Source organism: Sycon ciliatum, chromosome 9, assembly GCF_964019385.1.
Source record: "Sycon ciliatum chromosome 9, ocSycCili1.1, whole genome shotgun sequence".
NCBI classification, from domain to species: Eukaryota; Metazoa; Porifera; class Calcarea; order Leucosolenida; family Sycettidae; genus Sycon; species Sycon ciliatum.
This window is the reverse complement of record NC_088651.1, coordinates 14,607,201-14,612,831: the sequence shown is the minus strand read 5'-3', so window position 1 is coordinate 14,612,831 and position 5,631 is coordinate 14,607,201. Positions and strand designations below refer to the sequence as shown.

General features: G+C 47.6%; 1 long non-coding RNA gene across 1 annotated transcript; it reads right to left on the bottom strand.

Moving 5' to 3' along the window:
* Positions 1-264: 264 nt before the first annotated feature.
* On the bottom strand, positions 265-5,222 carry LOC135824968 (uncharacterized). Its single transcript, XR_010554991.1, has 3 exons — positions 4,526-5,222; positions 2,982-3,124; positions 265-1,498 (listed from the first exon to the last, which is right to left on the bottom strand). It is a non-coding gene; the product is annotated as an uncharacterized LOC135824968 (long non-coding RNA).
* Positions 5,223-5,631: the final 409 nt, after the last annotated feature.

The window sequence follows — 5,631 nt, the reverse complement described above, 5'->3', positions numbered from 1 at the left end:
AGAAAAAAACTCTCGATCACATCGCAGAAGTGATATTGTGCATCGCGCTTAACACACACAAACACTCTCTGAAACAAACCACAGCACCTCCCCCCCCCCCCCCCCCCCCCCCTACAGACACTCACAAATTGCCAACAGCCCCCCCCCCCCACACGCACACACTATGTACCATGCCCAGACATGCCCATTGCGGAAGCGATGATAGCGAACAGCAATGTGAGACATAGCAACTTGTGCACACACTGCAGCGCATACACAACCGAGAACAGCAGAAAAGCAGTGTTCTTGGCTTGATCACACGACACAAGAACCATGTCAGAATAGCACACAAAAACACTGTCCAGATAAGAAGCAAATCATGTGTATGTTAACTACAGTGTTAAAAGCAGCGGCAATTGTTTGCCACATCAACGAAATCCAAATATAGAAGGCAGTCGTGGAGCGTCGACTTGAAAATTTCAGCATGCCAGACTGAGGGATGCCAACTGCATAATAATTAGGGCTCAAACGGTCACGGTTTTACCCCTAACGGTTAACTGCTGAGCTAACGGTCGGTTCAACGGCTATAACCTATAAGCCACGGCAATCCTGCGGACTCTTTTTTAACCGTATATTTGACTATACTCATTCAAAAAATGTACCCTATCCAGTACAACTCACACATGTACATTCTCTTGCATGCTCATTCATACATACTCTCACACCAAGAGACCAGATATGACCGAGTTCACAGCCCAGAAATTGCGTACGCGTGCGACAGCCTGCGAAAGTGCATACTTTGCAACGACCTGATCCTCGAAAATTTGACTGAAAAGTTACTGCGTAACCGTTATCTTTATCGATTAACCGTAAATTCTTCGTAACCGGTCTGCAACCGGATAATCGGACTAACCGTTTGAGCCCTAATAATTATTATAGCCTAGAACCAACATTTCCTAGAAACAGAGATTATAGCCTTGCGTGGGCATTTCCTAGTAACGGGATACCGCCTAGAACCAGCATATCCAAGCAATAGGTTAGAAATGTGTGTACAACGCACCTCAGGAGAGATGTCATGAATGGTTACCCATATCAGCCTGTGGTGCATAATTATATAAACCATCGAGTCAGCCAATGCACATGAATGTGACAATGATCTAGCTGTGTGTAAATACACACACCAGCATTACTCTGCTGAGTACAATGTTAAAACAATATCTGTGCTATTTGATCAGCATGTGAAAGAATGAGACACGATAACATGTCCCACAGCAGAACATACAGAGGAAATTGATAGGTTTTGATAGCGTACCCAGTGATTTGATCTAGTCAATTACATCTTAGGCCTCGTGTTCAGCGAATGCGGGTTTGCAGCAAAAAAACACAGGGCCACGTTAGGTGGATGGGGCAAGGATACCTTTGGTCAAGATATTGCTGCTGCTGCTGCCGACTGTAACGTCTGCAGGTGATGGTAGTTTGGCAATATCTTTGTTAGGAAGTCCAGCTGTAATGTCGTTGCCTGGGAGTTGAACACGGAAAGAGAGAGAGAGAGAGAGAGAGAGAGAGAGAGATAGAGAGATAGAAGGATAGATAGAGAGAGAGAGAGAGAGAGAGAGACAGAGAAAGAGAGAGAGCAAGAAATCCAACGCGATAGTGATTAATTTTATTACTGCTAGAGAAGAGGTACAGTTTTCTTGGAGACAAGAATTCAATGATACTGAGAAGGAGAGGAGGTAGCAAACAGAAAACGAGAGAGCTTGGAAGCTCAGGTCCCTACGCTATGCTTTTTTGCCTTGATGACCTAGACAAAAAAAGCATAGGGATGTTATACATTCTTCTTAATTTCTACTTTTTGTTTTTAGACATAACATAGGATTCAAACCCGCACTATCGCCCTGCATGCATCCCCCGATACACTTCGCATACATACTAATTCTTCCAAGTTGCTTCACGTTATGATCTTGTATTTGAAAGCCCTATTTGAATATGCATTGTGGCCAGCCGTCTTTGATTGTACGGTACGGTACGGGACAGGTACGGGACAGGTAAGGTCGAGGGTAATACGAATATCTACCGCCTTGATGACGGCAAAAAAAGAATAGGGATGTTATACATTTTCAATTTTCCTATTTTTTCAGGCATTACCTGGGATTCGAACCCGCACTATCGCCCTACATGCATTCCCCCATACACTTCGCATTCATACTCATTCTTCCAAGTTGCTTCACTTTATGATCTTGCGTTTGAAAGCCCTATTTGAATAGTGCGGCCAGCTGTATGTGGCCAGCTGTGTTTGATGGTACGGTACGGTACGGAACAGATACGGGATAGCGCCAGGCGTGACACAAACACACAAACACACAAACAAACACCAAATTAAAGCTGTGTGGACCCTGGCTAGCGCCAGACGTTACTGAAGTAATGTCTTCTGCATAGCTACGGGAATTAATGTGTCTTTCAACCTAAATCTCCTGTGTGCAAGTGCAAATGAGAACTGGCTCAATAAGACTCGGGTATGGGTGAAACACACACCATTAAATTTTTACCATTTGACGCCCCTCGCCGGAGGCGATGATAGCGATGCTACAGCAGAAGCCATAGCAGTTTGTGATGGTGTTGCACCATTCAAAAGCTTGCAAGGCTGAAGAATTGACCGCCACTATTCAACCTGGTCTACACTTCACAGCTATGAAGTGGCTTTTTCTGGCCAGTGAATCCCTACTTTTTGGTCTTTTCATTTTTTTTCACGCACACACATCACACCACATACTCCAGCATGCACTGCCTGTTGGTAACCACCCAGGAGAATGAAAGAAAAGTCAGGAGGAGTCTGAGAAAGAGAAGAAAGACGTGTGTGACCATTATCGTCAGGAATCGAACCCGCAACCCATGGATTGGAAATCGCTGCACATACCACTGCACCATATGGCACACACACACACACACACACACACGCACACACACACACACACACACACACACAAAAGGCACGCAAAGCTTACCGTGGGTTTATCACCTTGCACTCGACGCTGATAGCACTCGCCAAACACTACCGTATTCTCAGGCAGTGTTTCTTGACTGGTCAGATGACAGCATGCTCCCAGAACACAACCACTAGTCATGGCTGACTTCACACCAATATGACCTAGTAAACAGATGACATACACACACACACACACACGCGTGCGCGCGCGCGAGCATGCACACACACCACACTCTCACACACACACGCACGTACACCCCCCCCCCCCCCCACACACACACAAAGTAGCATACAGAAATACAGAGGAATAAGGCAGGGAGTCTTCGAATTTATAACATACGTTATACGAACCATGAAAACGACAAAGGTGTCAGATACGACAATACACATTCTAAAAGTCGAGCATGATGTCAACACACCCAGACACACAGCCACTATATGGCATAAGTGAAGACACCAGCCAAACTATCTGGTACACACATACGCACACAAACACACGTATGCATGTGAGCACTCACGTACACACCATGTACCATGTATACGCCCGTCGCAAGAGAAGCATGCAAATCTGCAAATGCACTGGATGTGCACCCACAGATTTTCTCTGATGGCAACGATAGCGAACAAGATCTGAATGAGACAGATCAAGACTTGCGCCAGATAACTGTCTAATCCACACACATGGGGCAAAGCCATGTGAATCGACCACCAATGCACACCTGGTCTACACCACACGGAGTACATCGGCAGAAACCTGCCAAGACAGTTACCTATGCACACCCTACACTTGCTGGGGTAACCAGTATAGAGAGCATGCCTGCTTTGATAGAAGCAGACACTAGATGCACTGGTACCTTGAAGTGAAATTGGAGTTACTTTACCAACCTACCCCCCCCCCCCCCCCAACACACACACACACACGTGTTGCTTGTTGCTCACTGCCAAAACTGGCCACGTGGGTCTCCCCGGGAAAGGGGAGAGACTCAAAAGGAATCTTGGCAAGATGACTCAATTGGCTATTGAACCGCCCCGACGGCCGACACCCCCTGAAATCCCCAAAACTCTGGGTGGACTTGAAAATGATCCCACCTACCGGCTCACCACACCTCAGTAAGGGGGTGAGGACAAGATGCAGAAAAAGGATTGACGGCATCAGGGTATCCGTCCTGGGATACCCCTACCCCCAGCGAAGGTAATACTTGCTACTAGTGTGGGTAGCTAAATCAGAGTGGATCTGATATAAGCTTCACTAGCACCACTGATTACACAAGAGTTTATTTAGCCAGAAGCAGTTCATGGTTAACAGGTATGTATACTTCAAATAGAAAGTATATGAACCCTGGAACCAACAAATGTGGCAGGTACAACATTACACCTTCAAGCAGCCAAACCCGTTGGCAACAGACCCAACACAATCAGGCATAAGTGTACCCACCAACCGAACTAGCTAACACACACACACACACACACACACACACACACACACACACACACACACACACACACACACATGCACACACGCACACAGCGGCACTGAATTTGCAGAAGGAACAATGCACTCACCAGGTATGGGTGATCACTTGCTCCTCGATCTTGCCTGTTCATATGCTGGCTACGCAAACCGCTTCAACATGTGCAGTCTGTTCAGCATCCGGCCTGCTGCTGTCGTCCTTAGCCCCTCTAATCTTGTCAACCGGCGCATCAGCCTCAACTGCACTAAGTCTTGTATATTCTGTGTTGATCATGGCAAGGCACAATGCTGCCTCTGTACAGCAATACAGAAACAGTAACCATGGTAACACAAGTTCTTGTCACTGTAAAGAAACCATATTCATCAACCTACTGTAAGTCTAGCAATTCTCGGCACATTCAAATTTCGGTCTCCCGGGGATAAAACACATTTCAGCTGCATTACATTTTCAGCCTGTACTGCTGCTGTCTGTATAAACATTCACACAGAACCTTGCAAAAGAAAATTTGGGGAGCAGCAAACTTTCGGCCGAAAATAGCCGATAATAAATATTCGCCGAACAACAGATTACTGTCTTTTTGACTCAATCCCCGACCCTCCAACACACACATACATTTAAAGTTAGCCGGATTCGCGGCCGTATCACCTGACGTGTTGAGGAACACATCAAGCAAAGACATTCGCATCGGCGGGCCACCACACCATCGGCGAGACACCACTTCATCGGCGAGACACCACTGCATCGGCGAGACACCACTGTATCGGCGACACACCACTGCATCGGCGGGCCAACACTGCATGGGCGGGCCACCACTGCATCGGCGAGACACCACTGCATCGGCGACACACCACTGCATCGGCGAGACACCACTGCATCGGCGAGACACCACTGCATTGGCGGGCCACCACTTCATCGGCGACACACCACTGCATCGGCGAGACACCACTTCATCGGCGAGACACCACTGCATTTGCGAGACATCACTGCATCGGCAAGACACCACTGCATAGGCAAGACACCACTGCATCGGCGAGACACCACTGCATCGGCGACACACCACTGCATCGGCGACACAACACTGCATTGGCGAGACACCACTGCATCGGCGAGACACCACTGCATCGGCGAGACACCACTGCATCGGCGAGACACCACTTCATCGGCGAGACACCACTGCAAGGCGGGCCAGCACTGCAT